The following is a 22,728-nucleotide window of genomic DNA, read 5'->3' on the forward strand; positions in this document are numbered from 1 at the left end:
AGCCATTGTTTCTCACCTACCCACATGGAAATCGAACCAGCGACCTTGATGTTATGAGCACAGCACTCCAAACACTGAGCCAACTGGCCGCCCCAGCCAATTTATACTTCTTAATCCCTTTATCTTTTTCACCCTGTCCCCCAAGCCCTCTCCCATCTATCACCCCGATAGATCTAGTACCCATCTGATACCATATATACTTATTACAATATTATCGACTATGTTCCTTATGCTATACCTTACATCCCCATGACTACTTTGTGGCAACCAATTTGTACTTCTTACTCCCTTCCCATTTTTCCATCCATAGCCCCAAGCCCCCTTCCATCTGACAAACATCAAAATGTTCTCTATATCTATGAGATTGTTTCTGCTTTGTTTCTTTGTTTATTTTGTTCTTTAGATTCCACATATAACTGAAATCTCATTGCATTCACCTTCCTCTGTTTGACACACCACTCAACACAATGCCCACCAGGTCTATCCGTGCTGCTGCAGATGACAAGAACCCATTCCCTTCCCTGGCCGAGCAATATTCCATTGTACATATGTACCACCTCTTCTTTATCCTTTCTTCCATCAACGGACACCCAGGCTGCCTCCACATCTTGGCCATTGTAATCAATGCTGCAATGAACATATGGATGCACACATCCCCTTGAAATGGCATTGGTTTTTTTTTCCAGATAAATACCCAGAAATGGGTTCTTCTTTGTCTCTTATTATAGCCTTTGTTTTAAAGTCCATTTTGTCTGCTATAAGTATCATTACCACAGCTCTTTTTTTCCCATTTCCATTTTCATGAAATAACTTTTTCCATCCCTTTGCTTTCAGTTCTGTGTGTCTTTCAGTCTGAAGTGAGTCTCTTGTAGGCAGCATATATAGGGTTTTATTTTCTTATCCATTTAGCCAATCTATGTCTTTTGACTAGAGCATTTAATTCATTTACATTGAAAGTAGTTGTTGATAAATATATAACTATTGCAATTTCATTATTCGTATTTTTGATCATTTTTTTCTGTCTTACAGAGGTGCCTGTAACATTGCTTGTAATACTGGTTTGGTGGTGATAAATTCCTTTAGTGTTTTACTGTATGGGAAGCTCTTTATCTGTCCTTCAATTTCAAATGATTAGCCTTGCTGTGTAGAGTAAGTAATCTTGGTTGTAGGTCCTTGCTTTTCATCACTTTGAATATCCGCGCCATTTCTTCTGGCCTGCAAAGTTTCTATTGAGAAATCAGCTGACAATCTTATGGGGGTTCCCTTATAAGTTACTAGTTGCCTTTCTCCTGCTCCTTTTAGGATTCTCTCTTTGTCTTAACCTTTGCTATTTTAATTATAAAGTGTCTAGGTGTGGACATGTTTGGGTTCATCTTGTTTGGGACTCTCTACACTTTCTGGGCCTGTCTGTCTATTTGCTTTGCCAGGTTAGGAAATATTTCAGTCATTATTTCTGCAAGTTAGTTCTCAATCCCTTGTGTCTCTCTTTTCCTTCTGATACTCCTATAATGCAAATGTTATTATGCTTGATGTTGCCCCAGAGGTCTCTTAAAGCATCCTCATTTTTTTTTTGTACTCTTTTTTTCCTGTTCTTGTTCTATGTTTTATGCTAACTTGTCTTCCAAATTATTGATTCAAACCTCTACTTCATCTAGTCTGCTGGTGACTGCTTCTGATGCATTCTTCATTTCAGTTATATTTTCTTCACTTCTGACTGGTTCTCTTTTTTTTATGGTTTCTGTGTCTTTTTTGATGCTTGCTATCTCTCGATTGAAGTTCTCACTAAATTCCTTAAGCATCCTTATAACCAGTGTTTTGAACTCTGTCTCTGGTAGTTTGTTTGCCTCCATTTCATTTAGCTCTTTTTCCAGATTTGTCTCCTTTTCTTTCATTTGGGACATATTTCTTTGTTTCCTCATTCTGGCTGCCTCTCTGTGTTTGTTTCTACGTAGTAGGTAGATTTGCCATGTCTCCCAGTCTTATCTGGGTGGCTTTATGCAGTAGGTGTCCCGCGAGGCCCTGGCACGATCTCCCTCATCACCTGAGCTGAGTGCTCCAGGAGTGAACCTTGTGTGAGTTGTGGTTTTTGATGCATTACTATTGACACATTAGTGGGTAGGACTGACCTTCAGGCTGAAGGATTTGGCCACATCCACAACTTATGGGCTGCTGTGTGGAGGGCTTACCCCACTGAACAGGATTCACCCCAGCAGTCTCTGGTGCTTATTGAGACTGTCCTTTGTGTGTGCTGCTTGTGGGGCTAATTGGGTGGTGTTCTGCTGTGATCTGAAGCCAACCTCCAAGTATATTGGTTCTGGCGCCTCTTGAGAGGGACTCTGGTGCAGGCCCATGTTACCCACTGCCTGTGACTAGCCGGGGGTTATGTGGTACTAGCTGCAAAGCTATCCGTGATTGTCCACTGCCTGTGGTAACCCCAGAGAGGCAGCATGAGAGAGGCCACACTGTGAACCGAGGACATCTGCCACCAGTACCAGGCCTGGGGTAGCTACACAAAAAGTCAGGACACCCTGAGGACGGCTGCCACCTGCTGGCTCCCTTAAGGTTCAGCTACTGATGCAGTCTTATGCAGTACATGAGTAGTTGGATGAGGCAGGGTCTCAGGATGTCACTAGAGTGGGAAGAGTTGTGGTCACCAGGTTAATGTAGACTCTGGTTTGGTGCCAGTGCTGAGCCTGGAGCTACTCAGCAAAAGTCTCAGAGCACAACAAGGCCAGTGCTGCTCACCTGGGGCCTTCAGACTCTGAAAGTTTTCCAAGAAAGAGTGCGATGTGGGCAGGGCTGTCTGCTCCAAGAAAGTGCCTCCCGTGCTGGGAGAGTTGAGTGGGGTGAGGTCCCAGTGAGTCAGCAGGGGGGATTGAATAGAGCTCACCAGACCAGTCAGATTCAGATTTAGCCTGTGGGGGCAGGCTCAACACAGGGAAGATGGTGCCCGCCTGCTGGCTGTAAGGCAGAAGGACCCTACACAGGGAAAATGGTGACTATCCTCTAGCCCTTGTATACACCTCAGTCTGCCCCCCATATGCCTCTGATGCCCCCAAGTCACTGTCTCCCTACCAAAACCCACAGTGAGTGCCTATGAGTGAGTGAGTCTGTGTGCGGGGCCTTTAAGAGGATGTCTAAATTTCCCACAGCCTTCCATCCTACCTGGATGGTCAGAACCCCACTCTGTTTTACAGCCAGATATTGTGGGGGCTCCTTTTCCCAGCAGCAGTACTCTGGGCTGTGGAATCTTGTGTGGGGTTGGGGTCCCATGCTCCTCCAGGGGGAAACTCCCTGGCCAAGATATCCCTTCTGATTCTCATAAGCTACATGGAGGTTTGGAGCCCATTCTGCGTCTCACCCCTCCTACCAGTCTTGACATGGTCTCTTCTTTATACCCTTAGTTATAAAATTTCTGTTCTGCTATACTTCAGATGGTGCTCAGGTTGATTGCTCTACAATACAGTTGTAATTTTGATGTGTTCGTGGGATGAGGCAAACACAGTGTGTGCCTACTTCACCACTTTGGATTTTTTATTTATTTATTTATTTATTTATTTTGTCTTACTGAAAGGAAGATGTCCCATGTTATTGGCAAGGAATAATTAAATCAGTAAAAACTCCATAGTGGGAATATATATATATCCCATGTTCTACCGAAAGCCAAATCTCACAAGTTAGGTAGTTATGTAGAGGTGATTTGTGTGGCAGATGTTTAGGCTTTATGTACATTTGGAAGACAAAGGAAAAGTCTGGTCCTGCCTGTCCAAGCAAGGGCATAAAAACATTAGAACTGTGGAGAGGACACCAGGAGACCTGGGAGACAGGCGGTCCTCGTCCCTGCCGCTGTAGCCACACCTGGGTCTGCAGCACATTTCTGTGTTTGGGCGTCCAGTGGTATATATATATATATATATATATATATATATATATATATATATATATATATGTATATATATGTTTGTGTGTGTGTATATATATGTGTGTGTGTTTGTATGTGTGTGTGTGTGTGTATGTGTATATATATATATATATATATATATATATATATATATATATCACACCAGGGCTGCCAAAAAATGTATACACATGACTTGTATTCATCTTTTGTTATCTGTATATATTATTAAAATTTTAATACAGATTTTTCCTCTTTTAAAATGTGTATATATATTTTTTGGCACCCCCGGTGTATTTTAATATATACAAATTGCTTCTAATGTTGCTATAAAATGTGTCTCTGAGCTGAGGACTCCAGCCCCCTGGCAGGACCATGCAGGTATTCAGGATGGGGTCTGCTCCCCTGCTGGCCACCCACCTTCACAGGACTCAGCGTGCAATGCAGTATGTGGGAGGCCAGAGTGCACTTCATCTGCTCCTGGAAGGTTTACTTATTCACAGAAATTAACCTGTTGACACGTGGGCATGGAAGTAGAGCTTCCAGTAACTTCCTGACTACTTAACAACAGCCAGAAGTCCATTCTTTCCCCGGGTAAAGCACATACCCAAACCAAGTAGATTCATAATGCCAGGGACTTATTGGAAGAAGTTTTCAAAACCCGAGTTAGAAAATGAAATTGGGAAGAATCAAGTCTTTCTCTTTCAAACATATTCCTCCCGCATCATGGGTTTTCAAAACATGGATCGTCTTTCATCAAGCCAGTTTTCACAATAGGCGAACTATTTTTAATGCCCAGCTGCAAGTATGGTTGACTGGTTGTAGAAATTTACACCTGACTGGTAGCCGCTGGCAGTGAACAAAACACACATCCCTTGTTTTCCAAAAGCCTGCAAAAGGACAGAGGAATGCAAACAGGCCACACCATGTTGCTGCCCTTACAGCCTAAGTGATGGAAACCCAGAGGAAGAATGAGACGTCTGGGGCAAGGAGGCCTGTCCAGCAAACTGAGGCCCAGGTGCCAGCACCGCCAGACTCAACGGCCAGACGGAAAGTAACATGGTCATCGCTTTTTCCAAATATGCACCTGTCGTGCCCTGAGCAATGCTTTTTAAAATACCAGTAACATACACAGGTTGTTTCAACCCACACAGAATGTTAAAACTAAACAAGAATCACTGGGCGTGTCAAATGGTTGGCTGGTCCTCATTGCCTACCTAGCCATGAAGCACGCTGTGAGGGACCTGGATGGGTCATACGCAGAGTTGGGACAGATGATGACAATACACATTAGAAATAAGAGCTGTCAGAACACGTGTTGGTCTGAGGTCATCAGAGAGGGCCAAGACCTCCCCAGCTCTGCAGCCAGCTCCAGCTCTTCTCCAGCAAGGCCCAGTCCGTTAGGGACGCCGGGATGAGAACCCACCTGGGGCAGGACAGCGGGTGGCACTGGTTGCATGTCACAACGGCACCCCGGCTCCTGTTCTGGGTATTTCTAGTAAATAAAAACAAAATGTAAAGTCTTACAGTTTTATGTACTCTTAAGGGCTTTCTTTTTTATGGTTTGCTTTCACCAGTGTGTGCATGCGTGCGTGTTTGTGTGTGTGAGAGAGAGAGAGACTGAGTGTGTGGAAGACAGAGATTAATAGCTCTCCAGAAGATCAAGGCCTTGCTATTAGCTTCTCCTTGCAGGCATTCCCCACATCACTCATCTAAAACACCTTATAATAGTCTGATGGAAAGGGAGGGTGATTTTTATGATGTGAGTTAAATGGAAATTAGGGTGATTTTTGAAACTCTAACATATGGCCCTACTGATTACTTTCCCTAACAAATTTTTCACATGGTCATAATCTAAATTTAAATAAGAGCTTACAGGGGGAAATGTGAGGGTATGAACACTATGTGCCCTCAGGCCTCCTAGGAGGACAATAAAAACCAAATTTCCTAAAGTCAAAGGAAAATTTGAAGCAAGTGGAAAATTAATGGTCATGAGAAAAACACCTCCAGAAAAAATTTCCCTGCAAGTCTTTCCTAATGATAGTTTTCAACCAAAGTTGACAAAAAAGGGAGGGATTTTTTTTTTTTTTTTTATAAGGCTGCATCTAGATGTGCTGCATGATTTCCAAAAAGCAGCTTTGCAAGATGCTCAGGACAAACAGTGATATAAAACGGTTTTAATTGAGGCCACAATACCTTCTAGAACATCCCTCCTGAAATAACAAATGTACTGAAATATCACTTAATCATCTGTGTTTCTCAGGTTAAAAAAAATCATGTTTAAAATTATAAAAGAAGCACATGACCACTGCAGAAAGTTTTAAAAATGAACAATAGTATGAAAGATGATAATCATTTAAAATCCCAATACCCAGCAATAATAGCTGTTAGTAGATATTACCATTTGGATATTAGTTTCTAGCACTTTAAAAAATATATGTGTATTCATAATATAAAATATTTCAGACAGTGCTGCTCATAAATTTGGTATGTTCCTTTTTACTTAATTTCATATGCTTCCTATTTTCCAGTGTCACTGAAGACTTTTCATAAAATCCTTTGTAAAATCCTAAAAACATGTGAATATCCACAGTGTATTCCATCTACACTAGTACCACATTTTAATGATGACGTTTTTAATTTTCCTTCTCTACCACCAAAATATGACCCACTTGCTGACATCAGAACACATACTGATTAAAGTATTTGTATACTGTTTCTTAACATGAGAGACACTCTTGGAACTGCTGAGTAGGTGACAAAATAGTGGAGCTTATGGACATTTTTGGTGGTGTTTGAGGAGGGTGGGGCCAGACACCAGAAATTCAGTCTTCACTGGTTATTTGGGAATATTTGATCCCTTCAGCCCAGCACACGTGCAGAGATTTTATTGTTCCCTGTGACACACGGCATTGCATCTGCGCAAAGAAATAGGCCTTCTGTGCAAAGGGCAAGAAAAGTCCCCATGTACATAGGATGCCCGAGGTTGCTCAGAGTGAGAACCTGATTTCAAGATGCTCAATATACAGAGTGGGGGTGGTTGGTATCAGGGCACCAGGCGTCGTGGCCAGGAGTCCAGGGCGCAGACGCTCCAGGAGCATGCGCGCAGCTCCTTGTCCTTACCTGTGACCGGGGCTTACCTGCAGACCTCACGGGGCCACTGTGAGTGTGCAGGGCCCAGGACAGTGCGCCCCACAGAGACGTGCTCAGGACATTACTGCCACTATTGTCACACTGCTAATAACACATGCAAGCATGTGATACACCACGGTATGCTGTAGTATTATAATGATACAGTCACTGATGCTATGGGTGCTGCTAAAAACATAGTTGAATGGTGTTATTAACATATGGTTGTTACTATTACTAATAGAACAATGTAGCTATGAGCAGACTGTCATATACAGTACACTACATTAGCAGTAGTCACAATATTTTTGTCCTTGGTGTTGTACAGGAAGTAACATGGCATTTACATTCTAAAGACTTGATCATACCTGTTTATTTTCAGATGTGTTTATGTGTATTTGTGCATGTGTGTGTGCGCACCCATGTGTGTTTGTGTGTGTGTAAAGTAGATTCCTCAGGAGAAAAGCTAGTTTGCAAGAACAAACGAATCATTTTTGACTTACAATGGGATGATTTGGAAGCGTCATCATGGGTTTTGTTTTCATGCTGGCACTCAGTTAGCTCTACTCTGGGATCACAAGTGCAGAGAAAATCTCAGAGTAGAGTGAATTGTTTTCATCCTAAGTGGCCTGGGAATAAACGATGATGAGTGACATTTTGGAGGAAGGTACAAATGAGGAGGGGGAGATACTGGAAGAGAACCCAAGGACACGAATTTTACTGGCAGAAAACAAAGAAGCTGAGACAGAGAAGTGGGATTCCCCTGGGGAGGAACGTGGCAGTGGCAATGGCACCAAGTTCCCCTTAGCGGAATCCAGGCATGTCCCTGAGGCTTTCTCGTCACCTCCTTCAGTCTGAGTCTCTGCCTCTGTGCCTCTAAGAGGAAGAGTCGCAGGCCCCCTCCAAGGTTCTCCTGCTGCCCGATTTCAGGAGCTACAATCACTGTGATGCCCCGCAGGGCTGGGCTCCAGCATGGTCACCATTATCTGAGATCAGTTTTATACCTGGAGGAAGTCACAGGAAGAATAAATGAAGTCCAAGTAAGCAGGTGAAATGTGATTTTATTAGGAAGCAAAAACAAAGCTGGATGAAAGGGGGTGTGGAAGTCACACTGAGATGTCACAGGGATGGGGTATTGCATCTCATACGTGGGACCAGGCTTGGTCTGTGGGAAAGAACCACAGCCCATTATCTGCAAGTGAATTTTTAAAACTCCTGTACAAGCAAAATAAAACGGCGCTCTCCCAGCACTTTATAATAAATCTAAATGCTTTGCTAATTGCCTGTCACCACTACAAATGGTATTTGCTTTTCAGGGAGTTGTGTGTTTTTTTTTTAAGGCCCTGGAAATAAATCAGAACTTTTAATTCATTTGAAGACAGATTGAAAAAAAAAATGGGGAGGGCGGGTGACCCCCTCTGGGATAACAGGCTAATCCTAGGCTCATCTGAAAGGTGTTATTGTAAAAAGAGGATGTAACCAAAGTCAGCCGGAAACAGTTTCCCACATGATAAAAATGCTAATTGTTTATGGACTATTTTCTTTGTGACCTAAAAGCCCAGGAAAAGCCCTGTGATAGAAACAGCACTTTGGGAGGGTTACCCAATGTGAAAGGGACAATGGTCCCCAGCGGGGTTTGGAGGTGAGGCCCCTCCACCTTCTCTGCAAGGCTGCAAGGTGCTCACAGTGGTGGTGTTTACACAGCCGGCTTTTTCAGCAACTCCAAAGGCCTCTGTGAAACAAAGTAGAATGTAACATTATATCAAGTTACACATTCAGAGAGCTGCGCTCCTTGAAACTGCTTCTTAAATTCCGCCGCCTGGCAGAAACCGTATGCCATCACAGGCAAGTTTCATCGGACCGTATTAGCTACGCAGGGCACTGTGAACTTCTCCAAAGAATGGCTGTGTTCAGATAAAACGTCTAGAAATTTAAATGTGGAGCGTTCATTCAAGTGCTGACAGCCATTATCACAGCAAAGTCCCTGAGGCTGAGTCACCTTAGAGCTTCAACAAGAAAAACGTCAACGTGAGACATAAAATCTAGGCTGAAACTTGAAAGCAAATTATTGAAGGATAAACGGGGAGCACAGAGGGTTTCAGGGCAGTGAGACTGCTCTGTGTGACACTAGAATGGTGGGTACGTGTCATTACACGTTTGCCCAAACCCACAGAATGGACAACACCAAGAGTGACCCTAATGTCAGCTGTGGCCTCTGGGTGATGGTGATGTGTCAATGCAGGTTCATCAGTTGTAACAAATGTACCTTCTGGTGGGGACTGTGACAGTGGGGGAGGCTGTGCATATGTGTGTGCGGGGGGAAGCAGGAGGTACATGGGGAATATTTGTAACCTCCTTTCAATTTTGTTGTGAATCTAAAACTGCTCTAAAAAATAAAGTTTATTTTAAAAATCTATAGCAAATTATTAATCAGTGTTATGAAATTTCATTCAGAATCCAACTGGGACATTATTTGTCCCTGTGTGACAGTGACTTGCCGCGAGCTGGCAGGTCTTGCGTTTGCTCCCCTGAGAAGGGAAGAGGACAACATTCAGAAGATGGGAGACGGAGGCAGAGGGCATCTGAGTGTCTTCTCCTGGGGGAACATCTGACGGTGCCCAAGCAGAGACCAGGCCCCCCCCCTCCTCCGACCCCCCGAAGTCATCCCCAGGTGTCGCCTGAACCCACATTGCAGTCTGGTCTGACTCTCCGTAGAGTCACCAGGCTGGAACTCTTGGCCATCGGAGACCCTCTGGGGTAGACAGGCCACACCAGTAACCAAGCAGCCACCAGCAACCCTGATGCCCACCAATACACGCACCGATTTCTTTGCTGTCCTGGAACTCTTGGATTCCATCCTTAAAATCTGTACACACCTTTGTGGGAACCAGGGCGAGAAATATCTGGGTATATTTATCTATCAGGGCCTTCCACCAACTCCCTCTCATCATTCCATGATTAACGGTGTTGAAGTTTTCCTGACACACAGTACGGCAGGCTGACCAGGCTTTGGAACCTCAATATAATAATTTGTCAGACATTGAAAATAATCAAAGTAAGGTAACATTGCATCCTGCTGTGTCATTTACAACAGGGTTTTTCCTGCTAGCATGGCCGAAACCCTCACAACCATTCCATCCCAAAAGTATTATTTCATCCCCACTTTATAGATGAGGAAACTGAGACTCAGAAAAGCTGGGTAACATGGTGGTCACGACAGGTGGAAACCACGTGGCCTATGGTCCAAGTTCCCACTGCATGACCAGCCCCCGGCCATTCCTTTTACGATAGTAATGCCAACTGTTCGAAAACAAGACTTACCTTGTATTTAGATCCAAACCACATCCCGTACTGAAGAAGCCAGGCCCTGGCGGGATCATGCAGGTGCTTTGCTCACCTTTGCAGCCCATCCTGGTCTGGCTAACGTGTAATAACAGCACTGCATAGGCCCCCAGAGTTAACCGGCGTGTTGGGGCCAGTGCAGTGCAGATACCCTCTGAGAGTATATCTGCAGGTTTTGCAAACACCCATGGCCAAAACCCCCGAAGTATTATTTTATTATTTGTCATGGAAACATTACAGCCATGTAGAAACAATAGTAGTGGAAGGGGCATCGGGTGTATTTAAGCAGAACTGAGGATCCAGGTTGTGCATGAAAAGAAAAGCCTCCCGAGCGAAGTGATTTATGAATAAGACGGGTCACCAGCATGTATTATAAATGATGGCTTTCCTGCCCTGGGTGTCACAAAAGGTTTTCTAGAACCGTACGAGACACTGGGTGGTAGGGATGTGATGAAGAAGAGAACAGCAAGATTAGCATCAGTGGGACGTGTGGGGACACCCGTGGCCACTGAAAAGCCACTGGGCTCCTCGCCTCACAGGGACCTGCAACCCTTCACAAACTGAGGACAACATTGCAATAAACCTAGTTAAAATGTCACACGTGTAACAGAGGGAAAGGGGTCTAATACCATCTACCACCACTGATTTCCTCCCTCCCAGCAGGAGGGGGGAACCTTCTGACATGAGAATGAAGTTTTATAAACCATACACTTTAAAAAATGTCATTTAAGGGGAGAGAAACTGTGCCATAGTATTCTGCAGCCCGAAACGCAATGTATTTATTTAAGGAGAATATGCCTGGGTTTTTCAGGGTGGTGGGTCTGAATGAGCAAAGCTGGGGGCCTAATTGGGAGAGCAGCCAGGTGGCCGTCCCCAGGGCACCCAGCACTGCCAACGGGAGCAGTACAGTGAGACAAGAAGGGGGATCTTGCAAATGAAAGCCCACGCTCTGCTTTGTCCACAGATGAGGGCTTGGCTAATAATTCACATTAAGACTCAGCCTTCCCAAAAAAGCAGAGGAAAGGGAAAAAAAGCTTTATTTGTCACATTTCAGCAAAGGCACTTTATTCAGAGGTCACAAAACTGACAGAAATGACCAATGAGGAACGTGCTGTGACTTACTGCGTGCAGCTTTCTTACATACCTGTTAAAGGAATCTATTCTCAATATATTTTCCTCCGTAAGTTTGTTTGACTTTCATTTATTTATTTATTTATTTATTTATTTATTTATTTATTTATTTAATTTTTTTAAGGTTTTATTGGGGAAGGGGAACAGGACGTTTTGGGGAATAGTGTGTTTTTTCCCAGGACCCATCAGCTCCAAGTCAAGTTGTCCTTCAGTCTTTGTTGTGGAGGGCGCAGCTCAGCTCCAAGTCCAGTGGCTATTTCACCATTTTCAATCTAGTTGTGGGGTGTGCAGCCCACCATTCCATGTGGGAGTCGAACCGGCAACCTTGTTGTTGAGAGGACGTGCTCTAACCAGGTGAGCCATCCAGCTGCCTGGGAGATCAGTGGCAGTTCATTGTCCTCACTCCAGTGGCAGAGGGAGCAGCTCACTGGCCCATGTGGGAATCGAACTGGCAACACTTGCTCAGAGCTCGCACTCTAACCAACTGAGCCATACGTCTGCCGTCTGCCCCTTGTTTTACTTTTTAAAATAACATAACAAGTGATATTTTGAATTTCCCACTGGTGCAAAATTACTGAGGAGAGAGCTGTCCACTAGGCAAGCCACAGAATTTTTAATTTTCTAAAGCACATTTAAAATTAAAAAGAAATGGATGAAAGTAATTTTAATAATATTTTTTATTTAACCTAATCTATCTAAAATATTATTTCGACATGTAATTAATACAAAAAAATAGCGATGAGACTATTACATTATTTTTGTCACGCCATGTCATCAAATTCCATTGTTTCCCACCGACAGCTCATCTCTGTTCTGATGGACCATATTTCAGGCTCTCCTGTGGTCACAGGTGGCCCGGGGCTGCCATACTGGACAACGTGGAATTAGATGACCTTGTCTTACCAGGTTTCAGAAATTAGACGGTCTACATTGAATTTTATCATAGAATGTATTCTCTGTGACCATATTATTTTCTTGCCAATTAAGAAGGTGAAGAAATAGCAGTTTTGTGGGATGAGAGTATTTTCCTTTAAGTCAAATATAAGCATATTTTAAAAGCCATTTCTTACTCCTAAATGTCTTGACTGGGTGAGCTCCTGAAAGCAAAACAAGAATCTGTAGGTGTTTCTATGATGTAGGAAGAAAAGTTGAAGGACTGTTACTGCTATAATCCCAACAAGCTTTTAACAGGAGAGAAAGATTTAAGAATAACAAAAAATAATAATGACAAACACTGAGCATTCCCCCTGTGCCAGATACTACAGTCAGAGAATCCTCACAAAATACAAAATCAGTAGTATTGTTCACTCTATTTTGAAGTTTAAGAAAAAAATTTGAGATGGGGAAAAGTGAGTAGCTTCTTGAGGCCACAGATCCAGGATCAAGTTGTGATGGAACGAGGCCAACGTGTGGCGGGTGAGCTCGCAAACCTGTGGTGACCACAGCAAGTCATGCCTCCATCGAGGTTTCAAAGGGTCCTGTGTCCAGAGGGATGGGATTCCAGGTCAGGCTGTGCTTCCGGACAAGTTTAATGGGAAACATTTTACTGGAAGAATACAGAAAAGTGGAAAGGAAACAATCCCTAAGAATTACTTTCAACTAACTTACTAAGTGTGTTGAATGTTGTTCAGGCACCAAAACCAGATGCTGTAATTTAAACTATAATTTGTGTCCACCATGGTGAGAGCTCGCCTCAGAGTTTCTTTGTTCTCTGAATGCATAAAGTAGGAATTTTCTTGTGAACGTTTAAGAAGATTGCCATTGGAAGAAAAAGAAAAGGCCTATGAGAGAGCCTAAGGAGGGAGGGAGGAGGAAAAGGAGAAAAATTGCCGGGGGTGGGTGTGTGGGGAGGACTGAAAGGGCGTTATAACAGAAACACTTCCCTTTCTTTCTTTCTTCTCTTCTCTTCTCTCTCTCGCCCTCGCCCTCTCCCTCTCTCTCTCCTTCTCTCCCTCCCTCCCTTCCTCCCTCTTTCTTTCTTTGAACTTGAGGAATCTTAGCCCAGTCTAGTGCTTCCCTCTAGTGTGTGAAATACAGAATACAAATGTCACACTGAAAAAAAGTGAACAAAGCCTCATAAATTCAGGCCCATTGCAGCTCCAGGAACCACCCAACTTTGGGGATCATTTTAATTATAGGCAAGAAAAAAAAATCACAGGAGTAAAACAATTATCTGTCTTGCTTGTATCCTTACAAATGTGGATTTTTCTCCTTTTTTATCCCAGTGCTCTGTAAATAAAGCTGCAATGAACATTGGAGCACACGTGTCTTTATGGATAAACGTTTTCAGATTTTTGGGGTAGATACCCAGGAGAGGGATTGCTGGGACACATGGTAATTCTATTTGTAATTTTTTAAGGAATCTCCACACTGCCTTCCATAGCAGCTGCACCAATCTGCATTCCCACCAACAGTGTATGAGGGTTCCTTTTTCTCCACAGCCTCTCCAACACTTGTTACTATTTGTATTGTTGCTAATAGCCATTTTAACAGGTGAGGTGATATCTCATTGTGGTTTTTATTTGCACTTCTCTGGTGATTAGTGATGTTGAGCATTTTTTCATGTGTCTATTTGCCATTTGTTTGTCCTCTTTGGAGAAATGTCTCTTCAGGTCCTTCGCCCATTTTTCAATTGGGTTGTTTGCTTTTTTGTTGTTGAGTTGTATGAGTTCCTTGTATATTTTGGATATTAGCACCTTACTGGAGGCGTTGTTTGCAAAAATCTTCTCTCATTCAGCTGGTTGCCTCTTTATTTTGTCCATGGTTTCTTTTGTTGTGCAGAAGCTTTTAAGTTTGGTATAGTCCTATTCATTTATTTTAGATTTTAGTTCCCTTGCCTTTGGAGTCAAATTCACAAAATGCTCTTTGAACCCAAGGTCCGTAAGTTTAGTACCTATGTTTTCTTCTATGCAGTTTATTGTTTCAGGTTCTATGCTTAGGTCTTTGATCCATTTTGAATTAATTTTGGTACATGGTGACAGATAGCAGTCCAGTTTCATTCTTTTGCACGTGGCTATCCAATTCTCCCAGCACCATTTATTGAAGGGGCTGTCTTTTCTCCATTGTATGATTTTGGCTTCTTTGTCAAAGATTATCTGTCCATATTTATGTGGGTTTATTTCTGGGTTCTCAATTCTATTCCATTGGTCCATGTGTCTATATTTCTGCCAGTACCATGCTGTTTTGATTACTGTTGCCCTGTAGTACAAGCTAAAGTCAGGAAGTGTGATACCTCCAGCAATGTTCTTTTTTCTTAGGATTGCTTTGGCTATTCGGGGTCTTTTGTGGTTCCATACAAATCTGATTTTTTGTTTTATTTCTTTAAAAAATGCCATTGAGATTTTGATGAGGATTGCATTAAATCTGTATATTGCTTTGGATAATAAGGCCATTTTAACTATGTTGATTCTTCCAATCCATGAGCATGGAAAGTCTTTCCATTTCTTTGTGTCTTCTTCAATTTCTTTTAAAAATGTCTTATTGTTTTCAGCATGTAGGTCTTTCACATTCTTGGTTAAGTTTATTCCTAGGTATGTTATTGTTTTGGTTGCAATTGCAAAAGATTTTTTTTTATTTTTATTTCTTTTTCTGAGATTTCATTGTTAGCATAGAGGAATGCAATAAACTTTCGTATGCTGATTTTGTAGTTAGCAACTTTACTGTATTCGTTGATTGCTTCTAGTAGCTTTTTGGTGGAGTCTTTAGGGTTTTCTATATATAGCATCATGTCATCTGCAAAGGGTGACAATTTAACTACTTCATTCCCAATTTGGATGGCTTTTATTTCTTTCTCTTTCTTGATTGCTCTGGCGAGAACTTCCAATACTATGTTGAAAAGCAGAGGTGATAGGGGACAGCCCTGTCGTGTTCCTGAACGTAGAGCAAAGGTCTTCAGTTTTTCACCGTTAATTATGAGATTAGCTGAGGATTTGTCATATATGACCTTTGTTATGTTAAGGTATTTTCCTTCTATACCTATTTTATTAAGTGTTTTAATCATAAATGGACATTGTATCTTGTCAAATGCTTTTTCTGCATCAATTGATATAATCATATGATTTTTGTCCTTTATTTTGTTTATGTATCACATTGATGGATTTGCGTATTTTGAACCATGCTTGTGTCCCTGGGATGAACCCCACTTGGTCGTGATGAATAATCTTTTTAATGCATTTTTGCATTCGATCTGCTAGAATTTTGTTTAGGATTTTTGCATCTGTATTTATCAGAGATATTGGCCTGCAGTTTTCTTTTTTTGTGTTAGCCTTACCAGGTTTTGTATCAGGGTAATGTTGGCCTCATAAAATGAGTTAGGGAGTATTGTCTCTTCTTCAATTTTTTGGAAGAGTTTGAGCAAGATTGGTATTAGATCCTCTTTGAAGGTTTGGTAGAATTCACTAGTGAAGCCATCTGGTCCGGGACTTTTGCTTTTGAGAAGGTTTTGGATGACTGATTCAATTTTGTTAATGGTGATCGGTCTGTTTAGATTTTCCAGTTCTTCATGGTTCAGCCTTGGAAGGCTATATGATTCTAAGAACTTGTCCATTTCTTCTAGGTTGTTGAATTTGGTGGCATATAGTCCTTCATAGTATTCTTGGATGATCCTTTGTATTTCTGTGGCATCCGTGATAACCTCCCCTCTTTCATTTCTGATTTCTCTTTTTATCTTAGTGAGTCTAGCCAAGGGTTTGTCAATTTTATTAACCTTTTCAAAGAACCAGCTCTTTGTCACATTAATTTTTTCTATTGTCTTTTTGTTCTCTGTTTCATTTAGTTCTGCTCTGTTTTTTATTATTTCCTTTCTTCTGCTGACCTTGAGTTTCATTTGTTCTTCTTTTTCTAGTTCTTTAAGGTGTAATGTGATGTTATTTATCTGGGATTTTTCTTATTTCTTGAGATAGGCCTGTAATGATATAAATTTCCCTCTTAAAACTGCTTTCACTGCATCCCAAAAATTTTGGTAGGATGTATTTTCATTGCCATTTCTTTTTTTTTTTTTTCTGTTTCAGTTTGTTTATCATTTTTCATTGTCATTTGTTCCTATGTATTTTTTACCTCTCCTCTTATTTCTTCTTTGACCCGGTCGTTCTTTAAAAAGATCTTGTTTAATCTCCACATATTTGTGATTTTTTTCCTGCTGTCTTTTTGCAGTTGATATCCAATTTAAAAGCCTTATGATCAAAGAATATGCTCGGTATGATTTCAATCTTCTTAAATTTGCTGAGGTTAGTTTTATGTCCCAATGTATGGTCTATCATTGAGAATGTTCCATGTGCACTAGAAAAATTTACAGTCTGATGTTTTAGGATGAAGTGCTCTATAAACGTCAACTATGTCCATTTCATTTAATGTGTCATTTATGGCTGCTATTTCTTTCTTTATTTTTGGTTTGGATGATCTATCCGTAGCTGTCAATGATGTATTTAGGGTCCCTAATATAATTGTGTTTTGATCAATTCCTCCCTTTAGTTCTGTTAATAGTTGCTTGGTACATTTCAGTGCTCCCTGATTGGGGGCATAAATATTGATGACTGTTATGTCTTCTTGTTGTATAGTACCCTTTATTACTACGAAATGTCCATCTTTGTCTCTTGTTACCTTTTTCATCCTGAAGTCTGTTTCATCTGATATCAGGATGGATACACCTGATTTTCTCTGGATACCATTGCTTGAAGTGTCAATTTCCACCTTTTCACTTTGAGTCTATGCTTATCCTTGTAGCTGAGATGTGTCTCTTGGAGACAGCATATGGTTGGGTTTAGTTTTTTGATCCAATGTGCTACTCTGTGTCTTTTTATTGGTGAGTTCAGTCCATTTACATTTAGGGTGATTATTGATATGTGACGATTTCCTATCATTCTATCTTTGGTTTTCTGGTAAGACTGTGTCTCCATTGTTTCTTTGCCTTTTTATTGTTTTCTGTTATATCTCTGTGGTGGTATTCTACGATGTTTCTCTGTTTCTTCTTTTATTGCAGTATATGTTTCAGTTCTGGATTTTTTTTGTTTTTGTTTTTGAGTGGTTACCATTACGTTTATGTAAAAGAAAGTTTGATATTTAGAGCATTCCATTTTCTTCAGCATGCTTACTTTCTCCATTCCCACATTCCAGTTCAGGCCTTTACTCTCACCCTTTTTATGTTTTGGTTGCCACAAATTGTTCCTGTTGATGGTGGTCGAATAGCCTCCTTTAGTATTTCTTGTAGTGCATGTCGTGTATTAGAAAATTCCTTCAGCTTCTGTATGTCTGGAAAGGTCTTTATTCCTCCTTCATATCTAAAGGATATTTTTGCTGGATATATTATTCTTGGCTCATAATTTCTCTCTTTCAATAGTTTGCATATTTGGTTCCACTCCCTCCTGGCTGGTAGAGTTTCTGCTGAAATATCTGATGATAATCTAATGGGCTTTCCTTTGTAGGTTACCGTCTTCTTTTCCCTGGCTGCCTTGAGGATTCTTTCTTTGTCATTAATTTTTGACAACTTCAATACAATTTGCCTTGGAGAAGGCCTGTTGGGATTGAGGCAATTAGGTATTCTATTTGCTTCTTGTATTCGAGGATCCAATTCTTTTCAAAAGTTTGGGAAGTTCTCATCGACTATTTGTTTGAATATACTCTCTGTTCCCTTCTCTCTTTCTTCTCCTTCTGGTATGCCCATTATTCTTATATTGCTCTTTCTGATGGAGTCAGAAAGTTCTTGTAGAGTTCTTTCATTTCTTTTAAGTCTCAAGTCTCTTTCTTCTTCCATCTGTGTCATTTCCAGATTTCTATCTTTAATGTCACTGATTCTTTCCTCCATCTGGTCAACTCTACTACTTAAACTGGTTATTTCATTCTTAATTTCTTCTATTGAGTTCTTAATCTCCAGAAATTCTATTTGGTTATTTTTTTTTTTCAACCTCTTTGGTAAGATGTTCATTTTGTGCTTTGATTGTGTTCCTGAGTTCATTAAACTGCCTGTCTGTGTTTTCTTGCATCTTGTTGAGTTTTTTAAGAGCTGAAATCTTGAATTCTCTGTCATTTAAGTCACATATTTCCATGTCTTTAATTTCATTTTCTGGACACTTTTCATTTTCTTCTTGAGCTGTCTTGTTACCTTGGTTATTCATGGCAATTACTGATTTATTATTTCTCTTCCTAGACATCTACAGGAGTGGGTTCTGCAACAGGTTGATAGAAAGAGGTCTTTCTTTTGTTCTCCAGTAGGTGTTGTTAGAATATTTTATTTTCTCTCCTACTGCAGCCTTTTATTCTCTCTCACACTGTAGTGTTATATTTTCTTTGTAGTATTCTGGGTTCTCACACAATGGGGGGATTCCCTGGAAGGCAGGCTTCTCCTCTGTAAACAGTTCACCTGGGTCATAGGGCGCCGCCTCCGTGGGGGGATGTGGAGAGTTTCTGAAGTTCCAAAGCTCTTCCTGCACCAGATTCATAGCCCGTGTGTTTCAGCAGCTGTGTTTACTCCTGCAGGGATCCACCCAGATAGGTGGGGTGGGTTGTGAGAGGTGGCCCACAGCAATGGCGGTGACCACCACCATAGCCAGTCCTGCACTCAAGGCTCCCTCCCCTTTGCCAGAACTGGTTGGGCTGCAAGTCCATGTCTGCAGACCACAGTTCTCAGAACTGCAAATATTCTGTTCTTTTGATCTGACACCGCTATTTTTCAGCTTCTAGCACTGGGCAGGTTGGGGCAGGGTGAGCTTTGGGAGGGTAGGGAGGGGGCAGATAGTCTCAATGACTAAGGCTTCCATTCTCTGCTCAGCAGTGAGGGCTTAAACCACCGTTTTCAGCCTTCTTCCCTCAGTCCTTGCTCTGAGGTCTCTACCGTGAGCGTTGGGTTCAGCCGTGTTATATGTTGTCCCCTCAGCCCTGTGGGCCATAAACGGAGCCCTAGCAGTCCGAGTTCTTCCCTCTTCCGTAGCTGCGGTAGTTTCGGAATGCAGCGAGCTAGGAGTGCTGAGCTAGGTCTGCGTCCTGCTCCTGCGCGGCCCCTTCTCTGCACTTCTCCCTTCCCTCCTCCCCCTCTCGTGCAATTTGCCCACCATTAGGTGAATTCAGTAGTGCACCTCCTACTCTTGCCTGTCTGCTGTGCAGGGTGTCCTTTGTGGAGTTATAATTGTTCAATTTGTTGTAAATTCCAGGGGAGATTTCAAGAGGCTCACCTCATTCTGTCATTTTATGATGTCACTTGGGTGGTTTTTTTTTTTATTTATTTAGCTGTAATTCTCTCTTGGACCATCCTTAATAAATGTGAATTGTTACTGTCTAGGAAATAATTAAAAGTAAATGTTCAACCAGAAATGTTGACTGTGACAACGTGACACAGGAAATATTAAATCACTTCAGACATTTCTACGTCTCAACGTGAATATTGTTCTTATGTTTCCGAACCATCCACATTATTGAACAAAGCCATTGGAATGAGCAGCTTTGTGATAAATATCACAGAAGCTAAGAAAGAGAAGATGATATGTTAGCGTTGCCAAACCTCGCTGCTAGGAGCAGAGGGAGTCAGAAGGACACTTGGGGAGTGTCGACAGGGTGACAGGGAATCACAGAAAGGAAGGGGCTGGTTTGATCCAGTCCTTCTTGATGTGGCTTCTTTCTTAATTGAAGACGCTCTGAGCTACAATTTGGTCCCAAATATCACAGGACTCCTTGAACAGGCAGCGGCAGAAATGGAAGACAACACTACACAAGATATCCATATTTTTCCATTTTACTTTTTCTTTTTTTCCTGGCACTGAAGCCATCGGACATTATATTATTCTTACGTGTCCTTTGAGTGTGTACAAAGTCCAAGAAAAGTGGCAAATCATCAGGGCTGATCTTCAAAGGGAACATTGGAAGAACTGAGTTTCTGAGCACTCCCTACATGCTGGGCACCTTTGTAACCTCTACGCATATCTCCCTTAATTTAATCGTCACCACAGGGATGTGGTCGGCACTGTCAGGTCTGACACAGCAATGTGATTTGCTCAGATTTGCACAGCCCGCAGATAACACAGAAGGCAGTCTTCTGAGAAACAAAAGTCTACTTGTACCAAACAGTCCCTGGAAGGAAAACTTTATTTTCGATGTTGTTTTATTATTCTTATTTAAAGGGCTATTTCCCCTGCACGAACACGTGGACTATTACATTAATGGGGCCACCTTTGGGAACCACGTGACCCATAGTTTAAATGTCTTGTGGCTTTGCACTCCCAAATCCTGCAGTAAAAATAATCTCACTGAGTCATGAACGGCTTTCTCTCTTCAGATGTACGTTGAGAACAGAATGGAGGAAAGAACAATCACTAAAGTGTTCAGATATTTGAAAGGTGGTCCAAGGAGTTTGCAACCCTGAGGAAAATGATTAGCTAGATGCTTTCAGTCACCCTGAGAAGTGGTCCCACCCTGCAGCTGAGCACTCTCTGTTCCTTTCCAGGGATGAACCCACCGTTTCCCTGGCAAAGGGTGTGCAGCAAGGGCGGGATCAGCAGGAAGTTGGCTGACTTTAAAAGTTCCCAAGCATTCACGTGCAGCTGCTAGAAGTAACACAGTTCATCCATTCTCTTGACCTCCCACTTCATGGGGTTGTCTAATAGTTGGTTAGATTATGAAATCATCCTATTTAGTTAACTGCAAAATGATCAATTACCTAATACTGTTAAATTGTGAAATTAGGGGGTGAGCCGGTTTGCTCAGTTGGTTAGAGCATAGTGCTCATAACACCAAGGTCATGGATTCGATTCCCACGTGAACCAGTGAGCTGTGCTCTCCACAACTAGATTAAAAAGACAATGACTTGACTTCGAGCTGATGAGCCCTGGAAAAACACACTGCTCCCCAATATTCCCCAATAAAAACGTTTAAAAAAATAATGCTGCAATGAACACATGGATCCACATGTCCCCTGGAAGTAGTGTTAAAAAAAAAAAAAAAAAGCGAAATTATATGAAAACCGAAGACAACCTGAGAGCCATGAATGATGTCTGAGAGGAGCAAGCACTTTAAGTAGAGAGGCCCAGGGATGGTCTGTTCCCCCACTTGTCCCTCCCTCCACCCAGAGACTCCTTTACAGCACAGCAGGGACCTGGTTATTACAGTTGTTTTGCCCTGTGGTTTCCTTTGACCTTCCACAGAGAAAATGCTCAGGAAATAGTCCTATGGATGAATAAATAATATTAACAACCCCAAACACTCTTCCTGTTTAATGGAGTAAACATCAACTAGAGACATTTTTGGAGCATGGACGGGGCTGTTGGAGGCAAGCATTCATTGATGTGTCTCAAGTCTGTTCAGTTAGTCAGACCATCAAGGGGATTTGCGAAATATTAGAGTGGGACCTCCAACAAGATAAAAAAGCTAGCGATAGTGTTCCTGAATTCCAGTTCGCAGAAACTATGAAACAAATGTCTTCTGCCCTTTCTCCATTCTGGTCATTCCTAGGCACATGATTACATGATGTCATAAATTAAGAACTATCTTCTATTATAAACAATGCATTTGGCTTGACATCTAGTCCCTATGCCTATGTGGTTTTTTGTTTGTTTATTTCTTTTTTTTAAATCAAGACTGTTTTCCAATATTTGAGAATCCAATTGAAAAAAAAAATGAAAGACTCAGAGAGACATTTAATGAACTTTAAGTTTTGCCCAATCACTGCATAAATAATAACACCCATTATTTTTTAAATCAATTTGAGAATAAGGATGAGCGATTTTAATCCTAGGACTTTATTATTTATTGCTGTGAGATTTCACCGCTTCTCTGAGTGTCAGGATGTGGGCCCCCAGGCGATGCTTGTATTATGGTGTTTACAAAGGAAATAAAAGGGTTTGGTTTAAAGGATTGTCTTCTCATCAGAATGGAGCAGGACACTTATTGAGCTCCCAGTGTTGGAAAATCAAGCTACTCTCTAAATATCCACCTTTTCTATTTTTTCCTCTGACTGGTTTCACATTTTTTGACCTGCACTGTGCTCACTTCTGTGTGAAAATGAGTTATGTAACAATAATCAAAAGTATAACCAGTAATGACAATCAAAAGTAAAATTACCGTGATAATAAAATTGATCCTAAAGTTAAAATGTGGAAAACACATTATTATGGGTTTTTACAGGAATCGAATCTTGGCCAAGATGAAACTTGCTTTTTAAAATGGACAACGAATGGGTTTCATGTGTTTAAATATTTTTAATGTTCTTTAACAGAGAATTGAAATATGAAAAAAGTAATGGAGAAGGA

This window comes from Rhinolophus sinicus, linkage group LG02 (genome assembly GCF_036562045.2).
Source record: "Rhinolophus sinicus isolate RSC01 linkage group LG02, ASM3656204v1, whole genome shotgun sequence".
NCBI lineage: Eukaryota > Metazoa > Chordata > Mammalia > Chiroptera > Rhinolophidae > Rhinolophus > Rhinolophus sinicus.